Source organism: Symphalangus syndactylus, chromosome 10 (assembly GCF_028878055.3).
Source record: "Symphalangus syndactylus isolate Jambi chromosome 10, NHGRI_mSymSyn1-v2.1_pri, whole genome shotgun sequence".
Lineage (NCBI taxonomy): Eukaryota > Metazoa > Chordata > Mammalia > Primates > Hylobatidae > Symphalangus > Symphalangus syndactylus.
In genome coordinates, this window is record NC_072432.2 from 29,772,140 (window position 1) to 29,799,966 (window position 27,827).

Genomic DNA, 27,827 nt, shown 5'->3' on the forward strand with positions numbered 1-27,827 from the left:
ATCCGTGTTGTACGGAAGCCGACGCACCTCTCCGACGTAGGCGGAGATGCAGGGAACCACCATGTTGTACGGCAACCAAGGTGCCGCCCCTCTGTGGGCGGGGATGCACACTAACTGTGTCAAGGCCACACAGAAATCTGTTGGAAATCCCTGTGGAAACAAACGCAAATGAAAAGCCGCAAAGAGCAAAGGTGGGACAAAATCAACTTCTTTCGTTGTCATGGACACTGCACGTTCAATCTAAAGGGCGCCGGCTCTGGCGTTAGACCTGGGTTTAAATCCCAACTCTTGACATTTATGGTTAAGGGACCTTCAAGGACCTTCCCTTTTTCAACCTTCCCTTCTCTTTCCTTGTCATTTATTCAGAGCACAAGCTTTACAAACAAATTGGGATTTTAATCCAGTGTCTGCTAATTATTAGCTATGTTACTTTGAACAAGCCCTTAAATCTCTAAAAGGAAGATATTAGGACCTACCCTGCCGTGTTATGTCATGATCAAAGGCATTATGAAGTTAAAGCACTTAGCACAGGGTCTTATAGAGAGGAAGTGCTCAGTAAATGGTTGCTAATCTTATGATTATGTACAAAGAGCTACTTGAGGCTTTTCATGGGTGGTAAAGTTTAACCTTTAAAACAGTATGTAAAATTTTACATTAAGTGCACGTGTGTATTTTTCTGTGAAGAGGGTCCCTGGCTTTCATCACCTTGTCAAAGGGATTCACGACCTCTAAAAAAGAAAAGAACTCTTTGCCTGGGCTCTAAAAGACAATTCTAAAAGGGGCCTTTAAAGATTAGGCTCCCTGGAAACACACCTCGGAGAGACTTGAGTATTGGTTTATGGGGAGCACTCTTAGAATGTACCTCCAGGAAGCTGAGAAAGGCGGGGTCAGGTGATCCACAACGTGGTTGCAACTGAAGCCTGAGCTGTTCCAACAAGGAGCTCTGGAATTAGGATGAACATCATAGTTGTCCCAAACAAACAAGGAAGTCCTGCCTTTGTGCTCCCACATCAGCCAGTTCTTGGCATGCTGCTCCCTGACCATGGGTGAAGCACTTTCCTGAAGCTGAAAACGTCCAGTGAGGAAGGGAGCTGTGAGGCAGCTGCATTGCCCCAGAAGAGAGGATTTGGATAGGATATCCCAGTACCCACTCAAGGTTCCTTCTAGTATTTCTGATCCATCTAGCAAACCAAGAAAGCAGGCAAGTGACTGAGGGCATGTAGTCTGTCTTGAACTGTGAGGCCTATTAATTCTATCAAGTCTCACATCACTGCCATCTTTGTCACAACACCAGATGGAAGACTCTGGTTATATCCTTCCCTCTGCTCACTCTCAAATAGCTGCTTCTCCCCCGACCTTGTCATCAGCTGCTTCCCTCCTTTCCAGTCCTTTGATTTTTGTCCTCTGAAATCCTTTTCGTCTCTATGCCAGGCATTGAGATGGAAGCTTGCATAGAGAGACAAATGTGGTTTTTGAATAAATACACTAATGAATGTATTTACTTGCAATATGTTCTCTATATTTTAAGAGAGACTTTGCAGAGCAGAAGAGAACAGGAGATGGGAGCCCTTGGCACACTATGTTGTTGTTTACATCTCTGTCCATTCCTTCCTCCACCCCAGTAGATAAGAATAGTGGTCTCATTATTGTAGTTTTCCCTTAAGGTACTTAACCCAGTTCCATAATACTATTTTTCCCTCTCTTTAAATTTGTATTTGCATTTTTTCTTGATCAGTCTTGAGAGAGATATGGCGATCTTATTAAAAACTTCAAAGACAGCCAGGTACAGTGGCTCATGCCTGTTAATCCTAGCACTTCGGGAGGCTGATACAGAAAGATCGCCTGAGACCTGGAGTTAAAGATCAGCCTGGGCAACATAGTGAGACGCCCATCTCAACAAATTTTTTTTTTTTAATTAGCCAGGTGTTGTAGCACACGCCTTTAGTCCCACCTACTCAGGAGGCTGAGGCTGGAGGATCACTTAAGCCTAGAAGTTTGAGGCTGCAGTGAACCATGATTGTGCCACCATACTCCAGCCTGGACAACGGAATGAGATCCTATCTCAATAATAATAGTAATAATAATAATAATAATAATAAATGTACGAAACTTTGGTATATGACAAAAGTAATATATCAGATTGGTGGGGAAAGATTGGTGACTATTCAGTAAATGAAGTTGGGAAAATGGTTATACATATGAAAAGAAAAAAATTATATCCTTAAGTCACTCTACACCGAAAAAAAACCCCTTAAATTGGTCAATAATAAGGCTTTAATTTATTAGGAAACATAGGTGACTATCTTATAGACCTTGGAGTAGAAAATGATTTTTTAAACAAGACACAAAAAGCACAAACTCAGAAAAGACCAATAAATCTGACCACATTACAATTAATAGCTTTTATCAAAAAACTCTTAAATAAAAAAATGTTAAACCTGAAAGTTTCCCAGTCCAAGCCAAAGTATGATAGGTTCACCTTATTTTAATTTCACAAAAATTTGTAAAATATTTAGTAAGTGCACACAGAAATTAATGAACAGAGAACAAAGACAGATTAAAAAAACAAATGAGGTTCTTTAGGCCGGGTGTGGTGTCTCATGCCTGTAATCCCAGCACTTTGGGAGGCCAAGGCAGGTGGATCGCTTGAGGCCAGGAGTTCAAAACCAGCCTGGCCAACATGGCAAAACCCCATCTCTACTAAAAATACAAAAATTATCTGGTCATGGTGACAGGTGCCTGTAATCCCATATACTCAGGAGGCTGAGACACGAGAGTCACTTGTGCCTGGGAGGTGGAGGTTGCAGGGAGCCAAGATTGCACCACTGCACTTCCACTGAAGTTGCCAGCCTGGGCAACATAGAGAGACCCTGTCTCTAAAAAAAGAAATTTTAAGGGATTTTGTACATGTGATTATGATTACTAATCAGTAGACTACAAATGAAGCCAAAATTAGAAGTGGAATGAAGGAATGTGTTACAAGACACCAACAGCTTTTGTTATGCTAAAAATAGAATTCATTATTGGCAGTTGTTTTTTCTTGCTTTTCTTGCTTTTCTTGCTTTCAGTACTTTATGCCACTAAGCATAAAATAATCATTTTAGTATGCTCATGGATTCTATGGATCAGGAATTTCTACATGGTATAATGAGAATAGTTTGCCTTTACTATGTAATGATTGGAGCCTCAACTAGGGGGTAACTTGAATGGCTAAGGTGTGCATGGGTTCTCTAGAGAAACAGAACCAATAGGGTGTACATTTATTTGTTTATTTATTATAGGAATTGACTCATGTGATTATGAAGGCTGAGAGGCCCTGCAATCTGCCATCTGCAAGCTGGAAAACCAGGACAGCTGGTGGTATAAGCCCTAGTCTGAGTCCAGAGTCCCAAGAACCAGGAGTGCTGATATTCAGGAACAGAGAAGATGAATGTCCCAGCTTAAGCAGAGAGAAAATTCACTCTCCACATTTTTTTCTATTCAGACCCTCAACAAATTGGATGATACTCACCTACATTGTGAAGGCAATCTTCTTTATTTAGTATACTGATTCCAATGCTAATCTTTTCTGGAACCACCTTCACAGACCCAAGAAATAATGTTACCAGCTATCTGGGCATCTCTTAGCCCAGTCAAGTTGACACATGAAATTAATCATCAGGCTGGGCGTGATGGCTCACACCTGTAATCCCAGTGCTTTGGGAGGCCAAGGTGGATAGATTGCTTGAGTTCAGCCTGGGCAACATGGCAAAACCCCATCTCTACCAAAAATACAAAAAAGTTAGCCAGGTGTGGTGGTGCATACCTGTGGTCTCAGCTACTTAGGAGGCTGAGGTGGGAGGATTACTTGAGCCTGGGAGGCAGAGGTTGCAGTAAGCTGAGATGGCACTACTGCACTCCAACCTGAGTGACAGAGTGAGACCCCATCTGAAAAAAAAAGAGAAAGAAACTAATCATCATGGGGTGGGGCTAGAAGGTGAAATTATCTTTTTTTTTTTTTTTTTTTTTTTTTTTGAGTCGGAGTCTCGCTCTGTCCCCCAGGCTGGAGTGCAGTGGCGCATCTCGGCTCATTGCAAGCTCCGCCTCCCGGGTTCACGCCATTCTCCTGCCTCAGCCTCCCGAGTAGCTGGGACTACAGGCGCCCACCAACACGCCCGGCTAATTTTTTTTGTATTTTTAATAGAGACGGGGTTTCACCGTGTTAGCCAGGATGGTTTCGATCTCCTGACCTCGTGATCCGCCCGCCTCAGCCTCCCAAAGTGCTGGGATTACAGGCTTGAGCCACCGCGCCCGGCCTGAAGGTGAAATTATCTGAACACTTTTTAGTTTAATGCCTGGACTGGGCTACTTCAAAGGCTGGGCTCTCATATGGAACTGTCAACCAGAGCAACTACATATGGCCTTTCTATAAGGCTTAGAATTCTCACAAACGGCAATTTGGTTCTGGGAGGGAGGTTCTCAAGAGAAAGCATCTAGGAAAAAAGCATTCTAAGAGAAACAACAGAAGGTGCATGGCCTTGGAATTCACATAGCATCACTTCGGTCATACTCTATTGGTTAAAGGTGTCACAAACCTAAAAAGATTCAAAGGCAGTAGACATATATCCTCATTCTTTTTCTTTTTTTTTTTCTTTTTTGAGACAGAGTCTCGCTCTGATGCCCAGGCTGGTGTGCAGTGGCGCGATCTCGGCTCACTGCAAGCTCCGCCTCCTGGGTTCATGCCATTCTCCTGACAGCCTCCGGAGTAGCAGGGACTACAGGTGCACACCACCATGCCTGGCTATTTTTTTTTTTTTTTTAGTACAGACGGGGTTTCACCATGTTAGCCAGGATGGTCTCGATCTGACCTCATGATCCACCCGCCTCAGCCTCCCAAAGTGCTGGGATTACAGGCGTGAGCCACTGCTCCCGGCCTATATATCCTCATTCTTGATGGAAAGATTGTCAGTGATTTTAGGATTATATTTTAAAACCACCATAGTTTCTTTCCCGCTCTTTAATATTTAAACCTTTTTGTTCTTACGTGCTTCTGACCTGTCTCCCAGTCCAGCAATGTCTAATGTGCTGTTAAAACCATCCAGCGAGTTTGTAATTTCAGTTGTTACATTTTTCTATTCTAAACTTTCAATTTGTTTCTCTGTTTATATTTCCCATTCTAGGCTGAAACTTTCAGTCTTGGCTTTTTTCTTTGAATGCCTAAACACATTTAATGTAATTATTTCAGTGTTTCATTATCTGGGTTTTCTTAGGATCTCTTTGTACTGTCTGATGTTTCTCTTGGCTTTATGAAAAATTGATTTTAGGTCCTAGATATCTACTCATTTTCTAAGACCACTTTGTTTTCATTCAAGATGCTTTGTATAATAAATGATATAATATCTCGTAAGACTGACCCCTCCCAATGTTGTTCTACTTTTTCAGGGTTTTCTTGACAATTCTTACTGATTGTTATGTACAAATTTTTAGCATCAACTTGTTTAACTCCAGATAAAAGTTGACATTTTTATGTGTCAATTTTGTGTATTAACTTGAGGAGATTTGACATCTTTATGATCCTGAGTCATCTTATCTAAGAACATGGAATATCTATTTGCTATGTCCTTAAAGTTTTATCCCTAAAAGCTCTGTACATTTCTTATTAAGTTTATCTCTAGGTATTTTATCTGTTTTATTGCTAACATAAGTGGTATACTCTTACCCACTACTCCATTTAATTGTTTTCTTTTAAATTGAAGCCTATGGATTTTTGTTTATTCATGTATGCCCTGCTACCTTACTGAATTATCTTGTGATTGGTATTAACTTTTTATTGATTTTATTTTTTTCAGATATTACCTCTTCCTTTCTAATTCTTATACCTATTATTCAATTCCATTGACTTATATCTCAAATGCAATACTAAATAGAAATAGTAGTATAGATTAATGGCATTTTTGTCTTATTCCCGAATGCAGGAAAACATCCATGTTTCTCCATTATGTCATATGTTAAGAAAATAGCCACTGATTACTATTTGATTACTATTTCTTTTTTTTTTTTTTTACCATGTCAGGAATGGATATTAATTTATGAATTGCCTTCTCACTATCTATTCAGATGAGAGTTTAAATTTTCTCTTTAGATCAACTAATGTAGTGAATCATATTGGGGGAGGGCGATGGGGCGCCTTTTCTAATTTGCATAAGACATCATGGTTTTCATGTCTCACTGGCTGTTCTTCTGCCTGGAATGCTGTTCCCCAGGTATCTGCATGGCTTGCTCCCATTTCCTTTATGCCTTTGCTCAAGATCACTTTTGAAATGAAGCCCATCCTAATCGTCTCATTTAAATTGAACTTTTTGCTGTCCTCCAATGGCATTTTTAGTTCCTCTCACCAGGTTCTTTTTTTCTCACACTTATCACTTTCTAACATACTATATATTTATTTATTATGCTTATTGTGTGTCGTCTGTCTCCACTACAAGTGTACTCTGTCTCCACTACAAGTATACCCCATGAAGCTAGGAAGTTTGGTCCTTTTTTTCTTTTTTCCTTTTTTTGACCTACATGTTTCCAATACCTAGAGCAGTGCTTGGCAAATAGTAAGCATTCAAAAATATTTTTTAAATGAATGCATAAGTAGAGATTAGCACCTACCAAGGAATTATTCAAGAAGAATATCAAATAATAAAATTTAGTATTATTTCTAGCGAAGGTTAGACTTACAGCCATGGAGATAAAGAGATTAAAAGCATTTTCATTGTAGAAATTTTACACGTTTTTCCATTATTGGGCCTCATAGCCTATATTGCACCATGAACCAATGCCTTTTATTAATCCTGTGATTATTTGTGAATGGCCCAATTATAGTCATGTGTTGCTTAATGACAGATACATTCTGAGAAATATGTTAGGTGATTTCGTCTTTGTGTGAACATCATAGAGTGTACTTACACAAACCTAGATGGTAGAGTCTACTGCACACCTAGGCTTTATAGTATAGCCTTCTGCTTCTAGTCTACAAACCTGTACAGTATATTACTGCAGTGAATAGTGTAGGCAATTGTAATACAATGGTAAGTATTTGTGTACCTAAACATATCTAAACATAGAAAAGGTAGAAGAAAAATATGATATAAAAGATAATGGTACACCTGTATAGGGCACTGACTATGAAGGGAGCTTGCAGGACTGGAAGTTGCGCTGGATGAGTCAGTGAGTGAGTGGTGAGTGAATGGGAAGGCCTAGGACATTACTATACACTACGGTAGACTTTATAAACACTATACACTTTATATGCACTATATATATATTTATATATAAAAAGATAAATATATACACTGTATGTATATACACTGTATATATTTATGTTTTATATACACTAAATTTATAAAAAGTTTTTTTCAATAATAAACTAACCTTAATAAGCTTACTGTTACTTTTTTACTTAATGAAGTTTAAAAAAAAATTTAACTTTTTGACTTTTTGGTAATAACACTTAGCTTAAAACACAAACACATTGTACAACTGTACAAAAATACTTTCCTTATGTCATGACTCTATGAGCTTCATTCTCCTTTAAAATTTTTTTAAGCCCTTTTGTTAAAAACTGGGACAAACACACATATTAGTATAGACCTATGCAGGGTCAAGATAATCAATATCACTGTCTTTCTCCTCCACATCTTGTCCCATTTTGTCTTCTCGGGCAATAACATGCATGGAGCTGTCATCTGCTGTCATAACAATGCCTTCTTCTGGAATGCCTCCTGAAAGACATGCTGAGGCTGTTTTACAGTTAAGATTTTTGTTGTTGTTGTTTCTTGGTAAGCAGAAGTAGTACATGCTAAAATAATGAGGCCGGGCATGGTAGCTCACACTGTAATCCCAGATACTTGGGAGGCTGAGGCAGGAGAATGGCTTGAACTGGGAAGTGGAGGTTGCAGTGAGCCGAGATCACACCACTGCACTCCAACCTGGGTGAGAGTAAGACTCCATCTCAAAAAAAAATAATAATAAGTAAAATAATGAGAAAAGTGTAGTATAGTCAATACATAAACCAGTAGCATAGTCGTTTATTATCATTACCAAGCATTATGTACTGTACGTAAGTGTATATGCTATACTTTTATACAGCTGGCACGATAGTAGGTTTATTTACACCAACATTACTACAAACATGTGAGTAATGGGTTATACTATGATGGCTGTGATGGCCACCACATCATTAGGCTATAGGAAAGTTACAGCTCTATTACAATCTTATGGAACCACTGCCTTATGTATGCAGACTGTCATTGACCAAAATGTCACTGTGCAGCACATGACTGTATACAAATTACATTTTGTGTATTAAAAGGATTAACTAGTTCAGTGTAAATATTTAAAATATATCATGGCTTTGATGATGTTGCTTTGGCATGTCTTCATTTTAAAATGTATGTTGAGAACCTTAAGGAAAGTAGCAGGAGTAGCCCAAGCTTTTTTCAACTTCTGAGAGGCCTTACTAGAGACCAACTGCTCACCTTGTATTCTGTAGCTCTGGGTTTTCTTCTAACTGCTGTTGAGTCCTTCTGCCAAATGTGTCACTGCGTCTTTAATTGCTTTGCCAGCTTGAGCTGTAATTTAGCAACAACTTTGGCTACAAAGAGTTAAAATATCACAGCCACTCTAAATAACCACTGTACATTTTAGAAATAGGAGTTTGAAACAAATTAGATTTTTCTAATAGAAATGTTCTGAGCCTAAAGCCCTAAAGGGGAGTAAGGAAACCAATTAACTTTAATTTAAATAATCATGTCTTAAGTAGCAAATGAGCCAAGTTCTATTGTTAAAGAACAACTGTACTAAATCCCCGAAAGGTTAGATTCAAAATGGCATAAATGCAGTGGTTTCACATCTTACTAATGAAATAAGTTTCTATTGGTCATTGTAACCTCTGCTTCTTGTCTTACTGGACATTGTTACTGAGGGTAGAGGAAGGGAATGATTGAGATTAAGGGCAGAATAATTATGTGCAATTCCCATTGATGTTCCTATTGTTAGTAACTTTTTTAAAAGCAACCAATGAAACAGCTAATAATTTTATTCCTGGGAAAAAATAAGAAAATCTGAGCAAAGCTTATTTTCTTTTAAGCTTTTATATGTAGTATATGATTTTCTGTTTGTACTTGCTATTTAAAAACAATGTATTTATAATGATTGAGGTCACCATGCTGTTTTATATACAAACATGCCCACTATTTACAGCCACAATGACTGAATTTCTGCCAATATCTATAAGCATTAAAGCAACCATCAAAAATGTATTCATAAGGCATATATTATTAATAAGGTATAATACAGTAGATACTAAACTCATGCCTGGAGTTTTATTCTGGATGAGTTAATGTAGTAAAGTAGGAAGAGAGTGAGTTTAGCAAGCAGTTTGAAGCCAGATGATGGAAAGTTTTAAATGCTACGCTTAAAGGCTTAAATTGTTTCTCTCGTGCCTTCTCTTTTGATTTCTTTCTCCTCACGTGCTACCTTTGTGACCTTCAGAAAGCAAGTTAACCTCACTGAGACTGTCTCTTTATCTGTAACATGGAAGTGGGAATCCCATATTGTGGGTGTGCTGGGGGAATTAACGGAGATTAAGCACGTGGCTGAGGCTGGCACACCATGGCTGCTCAACAGATAATTGGTCTTAGTATTGTTTTCTAGAAATGAAATGCTGCCTTCTGCTTTTCCTTATTAACCAGTTTTGCACATCACTGTTACATCTTATACCTTACGAATGTTTGTGTGTTCTTAGGAGAACATTTTTATTTCCTTGAGTTATTTTGGGGAACTCTAGAAAAACCACTATAGAATTTATCAAAATGGAAAAATAGCATGGATTGACAGAAAAGGGCAAAAAAGTTAAAAGAGTTAGTGTGTCAACTCCTTGACTTTCTGGAGATCCTTTTTTTTTTTTTTTTTTTTTTCCCGAAACGTAGCCACTGCCTTTGTGTCTTGTTCCATGACCTGTGTCTTGTTCCAATTATTTATGCAAATGAAGACAATTGTTTTCCTATGAAAGCTTGGTGAAAGGATGCTATAGAAAAATCCAGTGCATTTTCATTATTGCTTGCTCAACAGCAATACTCTTGTAGAAAGAAGAAAATAATTTTGCAAAATTCTCCCCCACCCCCACATGAAAAGTAAAAAGTATATAATATCATGTTTGTGTTGAAACTTTGTCTTCCAAAATGTCATAACCCCATACGAAAGAGAATTAAAATCCCATTATTTTAATTTACATCTAGCCACAAGATAAGTAAAGTTATCATTGAAATTCTAATTAAATGGGATGATTGACTAAGGTAGCACATCAAAGAAGAGAAGTGAATATGATAAGTCGAAGACTTATTAATTAGTCTGCGTGGAAGAAATTCCAGGGATGTCAAGCTGAGCCTGCTGCAAGGAGAAAAAAAGCAGACAAGAAAACGTTCGTTTCTTTGAAGTTAGGAACTGAGATAGTGATGGAGGTAATTGCGTCTGACTGGATCCAGTAATGAAGAGCTGTAAATCAGACTGCAGAATCGAAAGGAAGATTCAAGTAACGAATGTGGCTGCCTCCCCCTGCTGCGAAGAAACAGAATGCAGAGCGCACTAATTGACCCAGCCTATTTCTCAGTAGTTCTCTGTTATTATTTATTAATTTTTAATTTCTGAATTATTTACGTCCTGGGAAATTATTCTTGACAGCCTGTTAGGCGTGCCAAAGTTAATGGAGGATGAAAGGACTGATACCAGAATTAGCAGGGATGTAGTCACAGGCTACTAGATTTAATGATTTTGGAAAGAAAAATTGATTTCACACAGCGTGTCACTTTATACTACTTTAGGGATACACCAGCTATTTGATTAATTGAGGAATAACCAATTCAAAGTATATTTGAAGTGTAAATGAGTCACAGTGCTCAGCTGTTTACTTTTCTCTCTTTCTGAGAGATCTGAATTTTCTTCAAGCTGATGATTAAAAGCCGATGAAGACACACTTGCATGCTTTGAATGCACACCTGTTTGATTCATATTAAACTCAGAAGGGAGGAAAACCCTGAAGTACATGAGAAGATAGTTTCACTTATTTTTTTTTCTCCTTTCTAATCGTTTTATGTGATTTCTTTCCTCCAGCATATAGCACAGCAGTAGTTGCAATCTGCATCCCTTAAGAACAAGGCTCAAGAAAATTTCTCATTTGCTTTATGACCTATGAGCACAATCAGAAAGAAGCAGTGCTTGCTAATGAATAGAAGAACCAAGTAGAAAAAATGTATTAACAGAAAACAATGACTTTAATGAATAAGGGAAGAGGATTAACCTATTAGGAAAATGAGTGAGACAGAAATGTGCCATCGCCATCCAGGCTAAAAGCCCTGTGTCATTTCTGTCTTCTCCCTTTCCGGGCTCCCTCATTAGCCACCCTCTTTGTTCAGCTATCTTTGGCCTAGTCCTCTAACTGGTTTTCTTAGGTCAAGTCTTCCTCTTTAATTATATACTATACCGGTGGTTCTCAAATTTTAATGTGCAAACAAATTGCTTGGGACTCTTGCTACTGTACAGGTTTAGATTCTGTGGGTCTGGGATGGGGACCTGAGATTCTGCATTGCTAGTAGGCTCCCAGGTAAAGCCCATGCTTCTGGTCCTTGACCACTCTTTGAGCAGCAAGGTTCTACAAAACTCTGACAGGCACATTTTCTTTAAAACACTGATTTTAACCATGTAACTCTCTCATTCAGACACTTTAAGTGATTTTCAGTGCCTACAGTTAAATACAGATTCCTTAGCATGGCATTCAAGGTCTTCCTAATATGACCACAACCTGCGCTTGTAGGCATATCCTATACTTTCCCATCTCCAGGCTGTTGTTTTTGTTTTTTCTTCTTTGTGAAACACCTTTGTCTTTGGAAATTCTAACAGTGCCTCAAGGCGTGTTTCAAATTCCACATCCTCAATGTTGGCCCACTCAATAAGACATGAGCTGTCCTTCAAACTCTTCCTCTCATACCTTTTTACTTTTTTTAAACTGGTTTCTTGAGAAAGGACAGATGTTTTACCTCTTTCTTGCTATGTGGTATCTTCAGTCTCATATAATTGCTATTAATATTGCGATTTCTCCCTGTTCACATACAGAATTGTGAGTTATGTAGGAGTAGGGACTGTTCCTTGTCTTTGTATTTTCCCAAGGGCAGGTGCAGAGCACAGAGTATGTGTCTCACAAATATTTCAGTTAAACTAAACTATATAAGAACATTCTCTCCATGGTCGTTCCTACTCTTGCAAATTTGCAGCATCTCTGAAATCCTTCGGAATAGCTCACAGATGCTATTTTTTGCTACTTCATTCATTCATCAACTTACCTATTTACTTATAAGCATTTGAGCATTCTTTTCGTGTCAGTGCAGTGCCAGGGACTGGAAATATTGAAGTAAAACAACAGTCTTTCACTCCTAAGCTCCGATGATTCCCCCTCCCCACATTTATGTCCTGCTCCCCCACTTCTATATTTACTAACGTCAACCCCCAAATATAAATTATATAAGCAATAATTCTGGCCGGGCACAATGGCTCACGCCTGTAATCCCAGCACTTTGGGATGCCGAGGCAGGCAGATCACTTGAGGTCAGGAGTTCAAGAACCGCCTGGCCAACATGGTGAAAGCCCATCTCTACTAAAAATGCAAAAATTAGCCGAGCATGGTGGCAGGCACCTGTAATCCCAGCTACTTGGGAGACTGAGGCACAAGAATTGCCTGAACCCAGGAGGCAGAGGCTGCAGTGAGCTGGAATTATGCCACTGCACTCCAGTCTGGGTGACAGAGTGAGACTCCATATAAAATAAAAATAAAAATAAATTATATAAGCAATAATTCATGTATTTCTTAAAAAACCAAAACTCTTCTTGAAAATTCTTGAAGAGAAATGCTTGAAGGCTCAAGCACCATTACCTCAGAATATGGACTTCCATGAATCCTGAGAGACTTTCTGCTGAATCTGGGCCTTGCATTCATTTTCCTCTCCAAAGGATTTAAAAGATCCGTAAAGCCTTGGCCATTCACTACATTTCTCACCTCACTCCCACTCCCCAGTACCCATTTTTCAGCCTTGCATCAGTTCTCAAACTGTTGCTTCTACCTGATCTAATTTCTCTGAGGGGAGGGCACTTCAACATACTTAAAAAACTTAGCCCTTCATTTCTTCTGTCCTCTTCCTCTGTCTTTTCTATTTATGTTTCGTGCCCTTTACCCTACCCTGATTTCCAGCCTTAATCCCTATACCCTACCAAATGCAGAGGTAAGAAACATTTTTTAAAAGCTTCTAATTTTGTATCTTTCATAAAGATTCAGTCAAGAATAAACCACAACAAGCAAGTGTGACACAAAGTGTATGACAGGGAGATGTCCAGGAGTCTAATTGTCTAAACTAATTAAAAGAGATCAAAAAATTATATCATGGTTCTTTAGTTGCAGGCAACAGAAGCCAACTCTGGGCAACAAGCAAAAAGGGAAGGAGAAAGATGCAAGGGCTGCTCAGAGAATAGATAATATAGTAAATATTAATGACAATATTATGAGACCGAAGACACCACATGGTAAGAAAGAGGTAAAACATCTGTCCTTTCTCAAGAAACCAGTTTTGGTTTTTTTTTTTTTTTTAGAAAAACGTAAAACAGGTATGAGAGGAAGAGTTTGAAGGACAGCTCATGTCTTATTGAGTGGGATAAGGTTAGATAGCCAACACTGAGGATGTGGCATTTGAAATATGCTTTAAGGCACTGGTAGAATTTCCAAAGACAAAGGTGTTTCACAAAGAAGAAATAACAAAACAAAAGCCTGAAGATGGGAAAGTATAGGATATGCCTACAAGGGAAAGTTGTGGTCATATTAGGAAGACCTTGAATGCCATGCCAAGGAATCTGTATTTAATTTGTAGACACCGAAAGTCGCTTAAAGTGTCTGAATGAGAGAGTTACATGGTTAAAATGTAATTGAATTTTGGAAAACAATGATGGCACCAAATAAGAGAGTGATCCTTTAGTGCCTATGCTAGGAGAACCTGCTTTGGTCTAAATCTTATTCTGTCTAAGAACTGACTTATAAGTGGAATGATGCAAGGAAGGGAAATGATTACAGCTAATCCATTTCCCTTGGAGACACTAGCTGTCGATTCCTTTATCCCCAGAGCTGTCTGTCTGGTATAATAAATGTTAATAACAATAATATGAGACTGAAGATACCACATGGTAAGAAAGAGGTAAAACATCTGTCCTTTCTCTCTTTTTTTTTTTTTCTCAAGAAACCAGTTTAAAAAAAAAAAAGTAAACAGGTATGAGAGGAAGAATTTGAAGAACTCATGTCTTATTGAGTAAGAGAAGGTTAGAGTAGCCAACGTTGATTCTTTTTCTTCTTGAATCCTGGCTGTTCAGCTTTTCCTCCACTGATTTTTATCAGTGGAAGCCAAAGAACTCTAACTGATACAAGAGACAGTTGCAATAGCAGTTGCTCAGTAGCGGTTTGCTCATCATCCATGTGGTTTATCAGATATGAGCAGATGAGTTTTTAACTCTATCACAGCTCTAAAAGATTTACTGAGAAAAGCATCCTTAAAGAAAAGGCAGTCAAAGAAAGTTCTAATGGCAATATTTATTAATATTGCTTAAAAGGCCAAACTCTATAGCTGATGAGATAAAGCAAAGGGAAAGTAAAGAAACTTTTGTTGGGATGTTTTAGGCTGATATATTTATATCAGCATACAAATGAGTGATTCAACCTACTAATTATTGAGGAATATTACAAAGCAAAGGCAGTGTGGTTCTGGTGTAGGAACAGACAAATGGAACAGAGGGAGAGTTCAGAAATAGATCTGTGTGCATGTGGGAATTTGATATACAATAAATGTGGTAAAAAAAATGGAAAAGAATGCGTTGTTTGGAATATAGCATTGGGAAAACTGGCTCATCATCTGGAGAAAAAGCTGGACTTTTACGTTACACTATACAAAGATGGACTCTAAATGAATTAAAGACCTAAATGAGACAGGTAAGTATTCAGAACCAGAAGAAGAAAATAATTATCTTTGTGAAGTTTATTAAACCACTGAAGTACAAACAATAAGTGAAAAATTGATGATTTAGCTACATTAATGTTACAGCATTTTTTTCAGCAAAGGTTACCAAAAACAAAGTTAATAGACAAGGAGAAGACAGTTGCAGCATCAAAAACAAAGGATAATATTTACATCAGTGCTGTCCACTAGAAATGAAATGTGAGTCACATATGTAATTTAAAATTTTTAGTCACGTTAAAAACTAAAACCATTCTGGCCAGGCATAGTGGCTCACGCCTGTAATCCCAGCACTTTAGGAGGGTGAGGTGGGTGGATTGCTTGAGCACAGTTCAAGACCAGCCTGGGCAACATGGTGAAACCCTGTCTCTACAAAAAATACAAAAAAAAATTAGTCAGGCATGCTGGCTCGCACCTGTAGTCCCAGCTACTTGGGGGGCTGAGGCTGGAGGATCACTTGAGCCCAGGAGGCAGAGATTGAAGTGAGCTGAGATTGCACCACTGTACTCCAGCTTGGGCAACAGAGTGAGAACCTGTCTCAAAAAAAAAAAAAAAAAAAAAAGAGAAATGTATAAAGTCATTATTGCTGATTTTTATTATGAAGAGTTTCAATTTCAACATAAATTGTTGTTCCTGTCTGGCTAAATCACTAATAAACTCTTCCTTTTTTTTGGAGTTTAAAATTTAGCTTGCTCATATGTAGTGTGATATCCGTGAGAAAACATAAATCATATTGTCATTTTGTCTTTGATTATTGAATATTCCTTCCAATTCAGGAACATATTAAATTGGAGTTAAAAGTACTTTCTAAAAATTCTTGGCCGGGCGCAGTGGCTCACGCCTGTAATCCCAGCAATTTGGGAGGCTGAGGCGGGTGGATCACGAGGTCAGGAGATTGAGACCATCCTGGCTAACGTGGTGAAGCCCCATCTCTACTAAAAATACAAAAAAAAAAAAAAAAAAAAACTAGCTGGGCTTGGTGGCGGGCACCTGTAGTCCCAGCTACTTGAGAGGCTGAGGCTGGAGAATGTCATGAACCCAGGAGGCAGAGCTTGCAGTGGGCTGAGATTGCACCACTGCACTCCAGTCTGGGCGACAGAGTGAGACTCTGTCTCAAAAAAAAAAAAAAAAAAAAAATAATAATAATAATAAAAATAAAATAAAATAAAAATTCTTCCACAACTCTTATCAATGAGCACAGGCAGAGAACACAAGATTAAGAAAATCAGTCTTCTATTTCTTTCAAAAGTTCCATAGCTTGGCAATGATTTATAGCATTAGTGTATAGATACTAAATGACATTTATTTATTTATTTAGAGACAGCCTTGCTGTGTCATGTCACCCAGATTGGAGTGAAGTGATGCGATCTCGGCTTACTGCAACCTCTGCCTCCTGGGCTCAAGTGATTCTCCTGCCTCAGCCTCCCGAGTAGCTGGGATTACAGGCGCCCGCCACCACGCCCAGCTAATTTTTGTATTTTTAGTAGAGACTGGGTTTCACCATGTTAGCCAGGCTGATCTCGAACACCTGACTTCAGGTGATCTGCCTGCCTTGGCCTCCCAAAGTGCTGGGATTACAGGTGTGAGGCACCGCGCCTGGCCCTAAATGACTTTAAGATAATTGTACTCCATAACAGTTTTCATACAGTGTGCTTTAAAACACTGAGCACAAAGATTTTCAATACATATCATACAGTGGAACAAAGCAATAAATGAAATAGAAATCTCTTGTCTTACTATTCCAACAAATCTGGATTTTTACCTAACATATATGGGCCACCATCTGTCATTATAGGCACAAATTCTTCTTTGATGTTTATAAAAGATAAAAAACTACTCCAGAAATTTAGGTGTTTTTAATTCAAATTTAATAAAACTTCATAATTTTGGAAGTCCTTTGAGACACAAATATACCCAAAGTATTAATAGACATTGTCATTTTTTTGAGATAGAGTCTCACTCTGTAGCCCAGGCTGGAGTGCAATGGTACGATCTTGGCTCACTGTAACCTCCACCTCCCAGGTTCAAGTGATTCTCCTGCCTCAGCCTCCCGAGTAGCTGGGTTTCCAGGTGCCTGCCACCATGCCTGGCTAATTTTTTTTTTTTTAATAGAGGCAGGGTTTCACCATGTTAGCCAGGCTGGTCTTGAACTCGTGACCTAAGGTAATCCACCCGCCTCGGCCTCCCAAAGTGCTGGGAATACAGACGTGAGCCACCATGCCTGGCCGACGTTGTCTCTTATATCACATCATCCATTTAAAACTAAAGAAAAGTACTTGTAATTTTTTAAATTGTTAATCAATTGAGCTTTGATACTGTATGGTTAGAAAGTTCTTGTAATCTATGGGCCATTTTTTAATGGCTTAGTTGAAGGTCTTTCACTTTTTGTAAAATATCTTCTTTAGTCTTTTTCTCATAATTTTCTAGCAAAATTTCCGCAACTGATATAATGTTTTACTATCTGACTTAAAATGACTTTCATTTTTCATCCCTCCCTTTCCCCTCCCTCCCTCCCTCCCTCCCTTCCTTCCTTCCTTTCTTCCCTCCCTCCCTCCCTCCTTCCTTCCTTTTCTGTTTCTTTCCTCTCCTCCCTCCTTTCTTTCTGTAAGAATCCAACACATTTTTTAGCTGACTAAAATTACAAGCTCAGGGACCAGGTGCGGTGGCTTATGCCTGTAATCCCAGCATTTTGGGAGGCTGAGGTGGGCGGATCACCTGAGGTCAGGAGTTTGAAACCAGCCTGACCAACATGGCAAAATCCCATCTCTACCAAAAAATGCAAAAAAATTAACCAGGCATGGTGGTGTGCACCTGTAGTCCCAGCTACTCGGGAGGCTGAGGAATGAGAATTGCTTGAACCTGGGAGGCAGAGGTTGCAGTGAGCCAAGATCATGCCACTGCACTCCAGCCTGGGCAACACAGCAAAACTCTGTCTTAAAAACATAAATAAAATAAAATAAAATAATAATCTCAGATCCTGTTAAGAACCACTAAGGATTTTTTGGTCCTATATTCAACTCCTATTTTGAACTACAATTTTGATTCTTTTTTGACTTCCAAGGGGAAATGTCTTATCAAATTCATTATGTATTTACTTAAAATGTCTCTTAATATTGTCTAATTTATTGCTTAAAATATTTTTTACACACAAATAGCTTTTTTCATTTTGCTGTGTTACAGCAAATTGCAGTTTCCATTCATCGAACAATTTGTGACATGCTTTCTTTCAGTCCTTTTCCTTTTTTTTTTTCTTTTTTGAGACGGAGTCTCGTTCTGTCCCCCAAGCTGGAGTGCAGTGGTGCGATCTTGGCTCACTGCAAGCTCTGCCTCCAGGGTTCACGCGATTCTGCTGCCTCAGCCTCCCGAGCAACTGGGACTACAGGCGCCTGCCACCACGCCCGGCTAATTTTTTGTATTTTTAGTAGAGACGGGGTTTCACTGTGTTAGCCAGGATGGTCTCGATCTCCTGACCTTGTGATCTGCCCGCCTCGGCCTCCCAAAGTGCTGGGATTACAGGTGTGAGCCACTGCGCCTGGCCTTTTTTTTTTTTTTTTTTTTGAGACGGAGTCTTGCTCTGTCCCCCAGGCTGGAGTGCAATGGCGCGATCTTGGCTCGCTGCAACCTCTGCCTCCTGGGTTCAAGCGATTCTCTTGCCTCTGCCTCCTGAGATTACAGGCACCCGCCACAATGCCGGTTAATTTTTGTATTTTTAGTAGAGACGGGGTTTCACCATATTGGTCAGGCAGCTCTCGAACTCCTGACCTCAGGTAACCCACCCTCCTCGGCCTCCCAAAGTCCTAGGATTACAGGTGTGTGCCACTGCGCCTGGCCAGTCCTTTTCTTTTAATAGCCCAGTTGTAGTACTAGTTTCTGTATCTCCACTTTATTCTGCATTAGTGGTATGCATTCATTTTATATTTAAATTTGGTTCATTTTTAAGCTATAAAAATGATTTTATTATAGTTACAATACTAGGTATTTAAATTTAATTTCTTCTCAGACAAAGGAAACTAAGAGAATTACCAGTCGACCTACCTTTAAAGAATGACTAAGGATGTTCTTCAAAGGAAATGATAACAGCAGGCATAGAACTTCAGAAAGAAAGAAAGAACAATGGAATGAGAAAAAATAGGGTAACTATAATAGAATATTTTTTATCTCTTATGTTTTAAAAATTATGTTTAATGGTTTAAATTTGTTTCCTATCGCTGCTCTAACAAGTAACTGCAAACACAAGGGCTTAAACAATACAAATGTATTATCTTATAGTTCTAGAGAGCAGAAGCACAAAATGAGTCTCACTAGGCTAAAATCAAGGTGTCATCAGCAGGGCTGCATTCCTTCTGGAGACTCTAGGGGAGAATGCATTTCCTTGTCTTTCCCATTTTCTAGAGGACATCTGCTTTTGTTGGCTCATGGCACCCTTTTTCCATCTTCAAAGACAGCAATGTTGGTTGAGTCCGTCTCACACTCACACTGCTACCTCTCTGGTTTTCTTTTTTGTCTCTCTGTCCCACACTTATGTCTGTCTGTCTGTCTGTATATTTGTGTGAGATGGGGTCTTGCTATATTGCCCAGACTGGCCTGGAACTCCTTGGCTCAAGCAATCCTCTCACCTCATCCTCCTCAGTAGCTGGGACTCTGGGCATAGAACTGGCTGCTCTTCCACTTTTATGAATCCTCGTGACTATATTGGGTTCCCCTTGATAGTATAGAATAATCTCTCTATTTTAAAGTCAGCTGATTAGCAGCCTTGATTCCATCTGCTCCCTTACTTCCCCTTTGCCATATAACCTATTAACTGTTTTGGGGGATTAGGGTGTGGACATCTTTGAGAGTGGGCATTATTCTGCCCATCACAGGATTAAAAAATTATAATACCAATTGGATGTGATATTCAATGTATGTGGAGGAAATACTTAAGACATTATGTTTAAGAGGTGGGGAGGGAAAAATCACTAGGGAATTATGCTGAATAAAAGAAAGCCACCTATAGGTTGTATACTATATGATTTCATTTTTCTAACATTTTGAAATGATGAAATTTTAGAAATGGATATATATTGCCAGGATAAATGGTTGCCAGAGGGTGGGGGCGGGGGAAGGTAGGAGGATGTGGTTATGAGAACAACACAGAGGATCTTTGTGTTTTGGAACTGTTGAATATCTTGATTGTAGTAGTGGGTACATGACCTACATAGGTGATAACATCGTATAAAACAATATATAAACACATAATAAAAATAAAATGAAGACAAAAACAGAAAACAATATATAAACACACACAGACACACAAATGAATACTAGTAAAATTAGAACATCTGAATATAATCAGTAGATTGCATCAATTTCAATATCCTGCCTTTTTATGATTATTTGATAATTTCTGAAGGGATGAGAAGTAATGATTTAATTTATATGTTATTCCAAGTTTCTCTGCAGAATGCAGGATATTTTAGGATATTAGTCATCTTGTTAGTCTAGAATCTTAAAAAATGGTTGGCAGAGGTGGGAGGGAGGTGGATGTGGGTGTAAAAGGCATCAGGTGGGTTCCCTGTCGTGTTGAAACTGTTTAGCATCTTGACTGTGGCAGTGGATACACAAACCTGCACAGAAGATAAAAATATATGGAACTTGGCCGGGCGTGGTGGCTCATGCTTGTAATCCCAGGACTTTGGGAGGCCGAGGTGGGTGGATCACCTGAGGTCAGGAGATCGAGAACAGCCTGGCCAACATGGTGAAACCTGTCTCTACTAAAAATACGAAAATTAGCTGGGTGTGGTGGTGGGAGCCTGTAATCCCAGCTACTTGAGAGGCTGAGGCAGGAGAATGGCTTGAACCTGGGAGGCAGAGGTTGTAGTGACCTGAGATTGTGCCACAGCACTCCAGCCTGGGCAACAGAGGGAGACTCTATTTCAAAAAAAAAAAAAAAAATATATATATATATATATATATATATATGTATATACACACACACACACATATACACATATACATATATATATATATATATATATATGGAACTTAATACATCACACACATGCAAATGATTCCAACGGGAAATCTGAATATGATCTGTGTATTTTATCAGTGTCAGTATCCTAGTTATACTGTTATGATACAGTTTTGTAAAGTTTTACCATGGAGGAAAACTGGAATCAGCATATAAGGAATCTATCTCTATTATTTCTTACAACTGCATGTGAATCTACAATTAGCTGAACAAACATTTCAATTTAAAAAAGTGAAAGAGTGAAGGGACCTAATAGAAGTAAGGTTTCTACACTCAAAGTGGTAAAATGTCAACGCTGTTAGACTGTGATAAATTATGCAATTATATTGTAATATATAGGGAAACCATTAAGAAAACTATTCAAAGAAATATACTCAAAAAACTATAAAGTCAGAATGTAATTCTAAAACATTCTCAAGTGACCCACAGAAAGGTGAGAAAGGGGAAACAGAGGAATGAAAAACAGAGAACAAAGAGTAAACAATTAATAAAATAGCCAACTTAAGCCTAGCATACCAATCATTACTTTCAATATAACTAATCTAAATACGCCAATTAGAAGGCAGAGATTGGCAGGGTGGATAAATTTAATTATCAAGGATGGTTTAAGTAGGTATCACTATAACTCTTGCTGTTTGCACAAAATATTCAAATAAACACATTACAGTGTTACATAGTTCACAGAAAAAAATCATTCAAACCAAATCAGTCCATTGACACTGGCTACGTTGGTGATGTTTTTATGTATAATACATAAGAAATAATACATAAGAATATGCTATGTATAATACACAAGAATATTTCTTATGTATAACACATAAGAAATAATGTATGTATAATATATAATATATAATATAAGAAAAATGTGCACTATAATAAAACAATAACAATATCTTAACATAAGTTAAAGTAAAACGTACATTTACCAAAATGCTGCTTCAGTTTTAAATTTAAATTAAATGGAATGAAACGAAATGAAAAATTCATTTCTAGCCGCATTTCAAGTGCTCAATAGTCACAGACCCAGTGTAGACACAGAAATCCTATATAGCAAAAACAACCCAAAATTAAAAAAAAAAAAATGTGTAAAGCATGTTAATAGGTAATTCAGTGACAAAGACATTTACTAGTAATCTGAAAGTTAATTAAAATTCTACATGGGTTCTGAGAGCTTTTACCCTTAAGTAATACATATCAGTTCAATTCACATTTCCTCCACCAAAGCAGTCTCTTCGTCACACTTATCATCAAGGGGAAAATAAGTAGCTAGGAAGTGCAGTCCTACTTTGTGCTGAGCAAAAGATCTGGAAATATTTGGAGAATAGCATTATTGTCTACATAAGCCACATATGAATATTTTTTGTTACATTTGTGAAGCGGAGAATTGAAAGCAATCTAGCTGTCTCTCACCAGGTGGATGGCACTTTTTTTTTTGAGATGGAGTTTTGCTCTTATTGCCCAGGCTGGAGTGCAATGGTGCGATCTCAGCTAGCTCGCCGCAACCTCTGCCTCCCGGGTTCCAGCGATTCTCCTGCCTCAGCCTCCCGAGTAGCTGGGATTACAGGCACGGACCACCACACCTGGCTAATTTTGTATTTTTAGTAGAGACAGGATTTATCCATGTTGGTCAGGCTGGTCTTGAACTGAACTCAGGTGATCCGCCCGCCTTGTCCTTCCAAAGTGCTGGGATTGCAGGCATGGGCCACTGCGCCTGGCCGGCACTTTTAATTTATGTTAATCATTGCTACTGTTCATTGAGAGCTTAATTTGTGACTCACTGTCCGGAGATTCTACCTTTAATTTTTTTTATTTTTTGAGATGGAGATTCACTCTGGTTGCCCAGGCTGGAGTGCAGTGGTGCAATCTTGGCTCACTGCAACCTCCGCCTCCCGGGTTCAAGCTTCGCCCTCCCAAAGTGCTGGGATTACAGGTGTGAGCCACCGCGCCTGGCCAAGATTTTGCGTTTATTAATCACATTTAACCACCCTATACATCCATGAGGTGGATATACTGATAATTTTCCTTATATTACATTAAGGAGTAACTTGCCTAGGATCACCCCTCTGTTAAGTGGCAAAGCTGGAACCTGAACTCACTATTTTCTGACTTTATAACCCAGGCCCTTTTATCCTTTAGGCCGTACTGCCTCTTTTGATCAATTTGCCCTGTTCATGGTTATGCATGCTGATGGAGACTGCTTTTGAAGCATCTTTATTGAAGGAGCGGGAGAAGAGTAAGAAAGTTGGAGAGGACTAAGAAGACAGGAAAGAAAGAAAAGCAAAAGGAAGATAGAGGTCAGTGAGAAATGAGTGACAAAATGGGTGTTGGTTACCTCACAGGTTTTTTAAATTTCACAAGGCCCTATGCTGTCTTTGTCATTCTGTCCTCCAGATTTCTTGCTGGTGGCTCTCCTTGTCTGAACGCAACCACAGGGCACGTGAATCTGTGATACAATCCATAATGGTCAGCTTCCCACGACACAGATTAGAGTGCAGCAAAAACTCTAGCATACCATGTTTTCTTCTTTCTTCTTTCTTCTTTTCCATTCATTTTGGTGGGAGCATATCCTTACTAGCTTCTTGAGAAAGAGTACACGGGAATTAAGTTTTTGAGACCTTGATTGTCTGAAAATGTTTTTGTTGTTGTTGTTGTTGTTTGAAGACAGAGCCAAGGGCTGGGCGCAGTGGCTCGTGCCTCTAGTCCCAGCACTTTGGGAGGCCGAGGTGGGCGGATCACCTGAGATCAGGAGTTCAAGACCAGCTTGATCAACATGGAGAAACCCCATCTCTACTAAAAAAATACAAAATTAGCGGAGCATGGTGGTGCATGCCTGTCATCTCAGCTACTCGGGAGGCTGAGGCAGGAAAATTACTTGAACCCGGGAGGCGGAGGTTGTGGTTAGCATTAAGACAAATACCTAATGCATGCAGGACTTAAAACCTAGATTACAGGTTGATAGGTGCAGGAAACCACCATGGCACATGTATACCTATGTAACAAGCCTGCACATTCAGCACATGTATCCCAGAACTTAAAGTAAAATTAAAAAAAAAAATACAAAAATTAGCTGGTGGCCTGGCACAGTGGCTCACGCCTGTAATCCCAGCACTTTGGGATGCTGAGGTGGGCAGATCACTTGACGTCAGGAGTTCAAGACCAACTTGGCCAACATGGTGAAACCCTGTCTCTACTAAAAAAATATAAAAATTAGCTGGGTGTGACTGCATGCGCCTGTAATCCCACTTACTTGAGAGGGTGAGGCAGGAGAATTGCTTGAGCCTGGGAGGCAGAGGTTGCAGTGAGCTGAAGTCACACCACTACACGCCAGCCTGGGTGGCAGAGCTAGACTCTACCTCAAATAAATAAATATATAAATTAAATTAAATTAAAAAAAATTAGCTGGTTATATTGGTGCATGCCTATGGTCCTGGCTAATCAGGAGGCTTAGTTGGGAGAATTGCTTGAGCCCAGGAGATCGAAGCTACAGTGAGCCAAGATAGAGCCACTACGCTCCAGCCTGGACAACAGAATGAGACCCTGTCTCAAAAAAAAGAAAAAAAGAATAGCGTTGTTGGAGTTCCCCCCTCTCCCGTATAGTCTCTATTTCCTTCAAGTTGCTTTCTTTTGTTTATTGGTTTGGTCTTTATCTTCCATATCTTGTCATCCTTTCTTTATGATTAAGAACAAGGGATTTAAATCATAACTGGTTGCTCTGGGTGCTTCTGTGGAGCTTGTTTACTTTGGATGTCACTGTCAAGTGATCTAGATAGGCTCTTTGTACTTCCAATGTCAATATTTAAAAAATCTTTCCTCCTGGCAGGGCATGGTGGCTCATGCCTGTAATCCCAGCACTTTGGGAGGCCGAGGTGGGCGGATCACTTGAGGCCAGGAGTTCAAGACCAGCCTGGCCAACATGACGAAAACCCGTCTCTACTAAAAATACAAAAATTAGCTGGGTGTCGTGGTACATGCCTGTAATCCCAGCTATTTGGGAGGCTGAGGCAGAGAACTGCTTGAACCTGGGAGCCAGAGGCTTCAGTGAGCAGAGATTGTGCCACTGCACTCCAGCCTGGGCAACAGAGCAAGACTCCAACTCAAAAAAACACAAAAAAACAAAAACCCAAAAAACAAAAAAACTTTCCTCCTACGTTGACATTTTTAGCAGAAAACATTCTTCCAATCTCCTTACTAAAGGGACATGACCAGGCTTCTGGCATTCTGGAAGCCAAGTGGAGGAAGTGATGAAAGGTTTTAGCATTCCATATGCATTCAGTCATGCAATCTCTCTGTGTTTGGTATGATGATAGATCTTTAATTGCATCTCGTATCCTGCATTTCAAAGGCCTTCTGTTGTGCTTACTCCTCAGAATAAATCAGGTGAGGAATGGGCAATGTGAATTAAGATATAGAGATTTAACCCAATGGAACAGCTTTCATTCAATCCTTATTTTACCCTCTTCATTATTTTGGCCTCCCCTCTACACCAGTGGTAGGGGTATATGGCACTGCCAGTTGTCAATCTGCTTTTCAGATTCCAAAATTTTCCTGCCTTTGTATTCTCTTGTGCTTGCTTGCCTGTCTTTCTTTCTTTCTTTCTTTCTTTCTTTCTTTCTTTCTTTCTTTCTTTCTTTCTTCCTTCCTTCCTTCCTTCCTTCCTTCCTTCCTTGCTTCCTTCTTTCCTCCCTCCCTCCCTCTCTCTCTCTTTCTTTCTTTCTTCTTTTTTTTTTTTTTCCAGAGTCTCACTCTGTCACCTAGGCTGGAGTGCAGTGGTGTGATCTTAACTCACTGCAACCTCTACCTTCCAGGTTCAAGTGATTCTCCTGCATTAGCCTCCCAAGCAGCTGGGATTATAGGCACCGACCACCATGCCTGGCTAATTTATGCATTTTTAGCAGAGACGGGGTTTCACCATGTTGGCCAGCTCCTGATCTCAAGTAGTCTGCCCTCCTCAGCCTCCCGAAGTGCTGGGATTAGAGGCGTGAGCCACCGTGCCCGGCCTTTTTTTTTTTTTTTTTTCCAGTTTTTTCTTTGTTTTTTAGTTTCTTCTTTTTTTGTTTTTGTGTTCTTTTTCATGTGAGTTGTACCTTTTCAAGAAAATCACTTTACTCAAGTTTTATGGAATTTTGTAGAGCAGCAAAATTAGATGTGTGGTTTAGTCTACCATCTTAACCCAGAAAACCATTTAGATCTACTTTTGCTCCTTTTAAAATGAACGAAGTAGAAGTTTCAGGATACAGAGACAAAGACCAAAGCATTCTTCTGTCTCCTTTATTTTCTCTCCATGACAATGTGAAACCATATTTAGATCAAACAAGTGTTCATTTAAGCCCTGTGCTTTTGAGAAAAATAGTTTTGAAAGTTTGAGCAATCTGAGCAAACTTGGCCCTTGGAGCTGACCCAAAGGAGTTTTCTACAAACCATGACCAAACTTTGTGGACGCAGAGGCTGGTTGCTTAAAGAATAGACCTCTCCTAGGTCAGAAATGATAGGTTCCACTGAGAGCAAATTCAAACAACCCTATTTCATTTGAGGGAATTTCAATATCTAGGTTTTTCTCTAATAAATACATTAAACAATAAGCTTAATTTTTCTTGTGTTACTTATTACACAATTACAGGTGTTACTTACTGAAATATGGATAAATTGTCTTTTAGGAAACGTTGACTGAGGACTAAGTGTGAAGTACAATAAACAGAAAGTCAGAAAATACTAATCCCATCCATTTCCTATTTAAAAATGAGAAAAATGAATTATTAATTGTATTGTAAGAGTTATGGATACTTCAGGACTATAAACTGGGAATTTTGCAAAGTGTTGCTCAGACCAACCTTGATTAACATTCATTCACCATTCATTCATTTATTCATTCATTCACTCACTCAAACATGTTTCTTGATCCCCCATACATGCAAGGCTCTGAACTAGTTACTGGACCTCTACCCGTGAACAAGGCAGACCCTGCCTTCTTGGAACTTGTGCTCTGGCAGAACGGACAAGCATGAAACAAGTAATTGCAACATGATTTACTGTGGTAAGAATATAAGAGAGGGGTGCTTGCCTTAATCTCAGGTGTAATGTTTGAGCTGAGATCTGAGAGAGGAGTAGAAGATGTTAATTAGCCAAAGAGCAGGGATAGAATAGGGGGCCTGGAAATCTACCGGACCTAAGTCACGGAACAGTCAGTGTAAAAATACCCAGAGACGTTCCTTGAGACACAGAGAGGCACAGACAGACAGAACAAGAGGACTGGGCAGGAGGCAAAGTCCGCATCATGATCAGCTGTAATGCTTCCTCAGGAAGACAAGAACTCCTCACAGCAGAAACACAGGGCAGAGAAATATATCTGCCCAACAGTTTGAACGGTCACCCTGCTTCAACATGACAAAACAAGCCAATGAAAATATTTTACTCAGGACAAGTTTTCAAAAAGTATAAATGCATTTTTTAACGGTTTAGACTTTTATTTGAATACAAGATAAAGTCTCTTACTGGTGAATAAGAACAGCATCTATTAAGAGTACCCAAATACCATCTATTATGTTATTTGCTAATGTATTTATACCACTCCCTCAACCCGGTGTTTTTGTTTTGTTTTGTTTTAATCACAATTCAGTGTTAAAAAGATAAAGCTTTTAAAATATTCACTGTTGCTCAAAAGCTGAGTGCATGTGCTGTCCCAGATCATGAGGTTAGTGGTGCTTATTTCAATATTAAATAAAAGGATTCATTTTCATTGAAGCAAGCAGGGA

General features: G+C 39.1%; 1 long non-coding RNA gene across 2 annotated transcripts; it reads left to right on the top strand.

Moving 5' to 3' along the window:
* On the top strand, positions 1-23,397 carry LOC129492010 (uncharacterized). Of its 2 annotated transcripts, none has more exons than XR_010114048.1 (3): positions 1-191; positions 19,066-19,198; positions 23,215-23,397. It is a non-coding gene; the product is annotated as an uncharacterized lncRNA (long non-coding RNA). The 2 variants fall into 2 exon arrangements; XR_008660688.2 differs by lacking the exon at positions 1-191 and adding an exon at positions 15,179-15,266 and having other exon boundaries at positions 23,215-23,394.
* Positions 23,398-27,827: the final 4,430 nt, after the last annotated feature.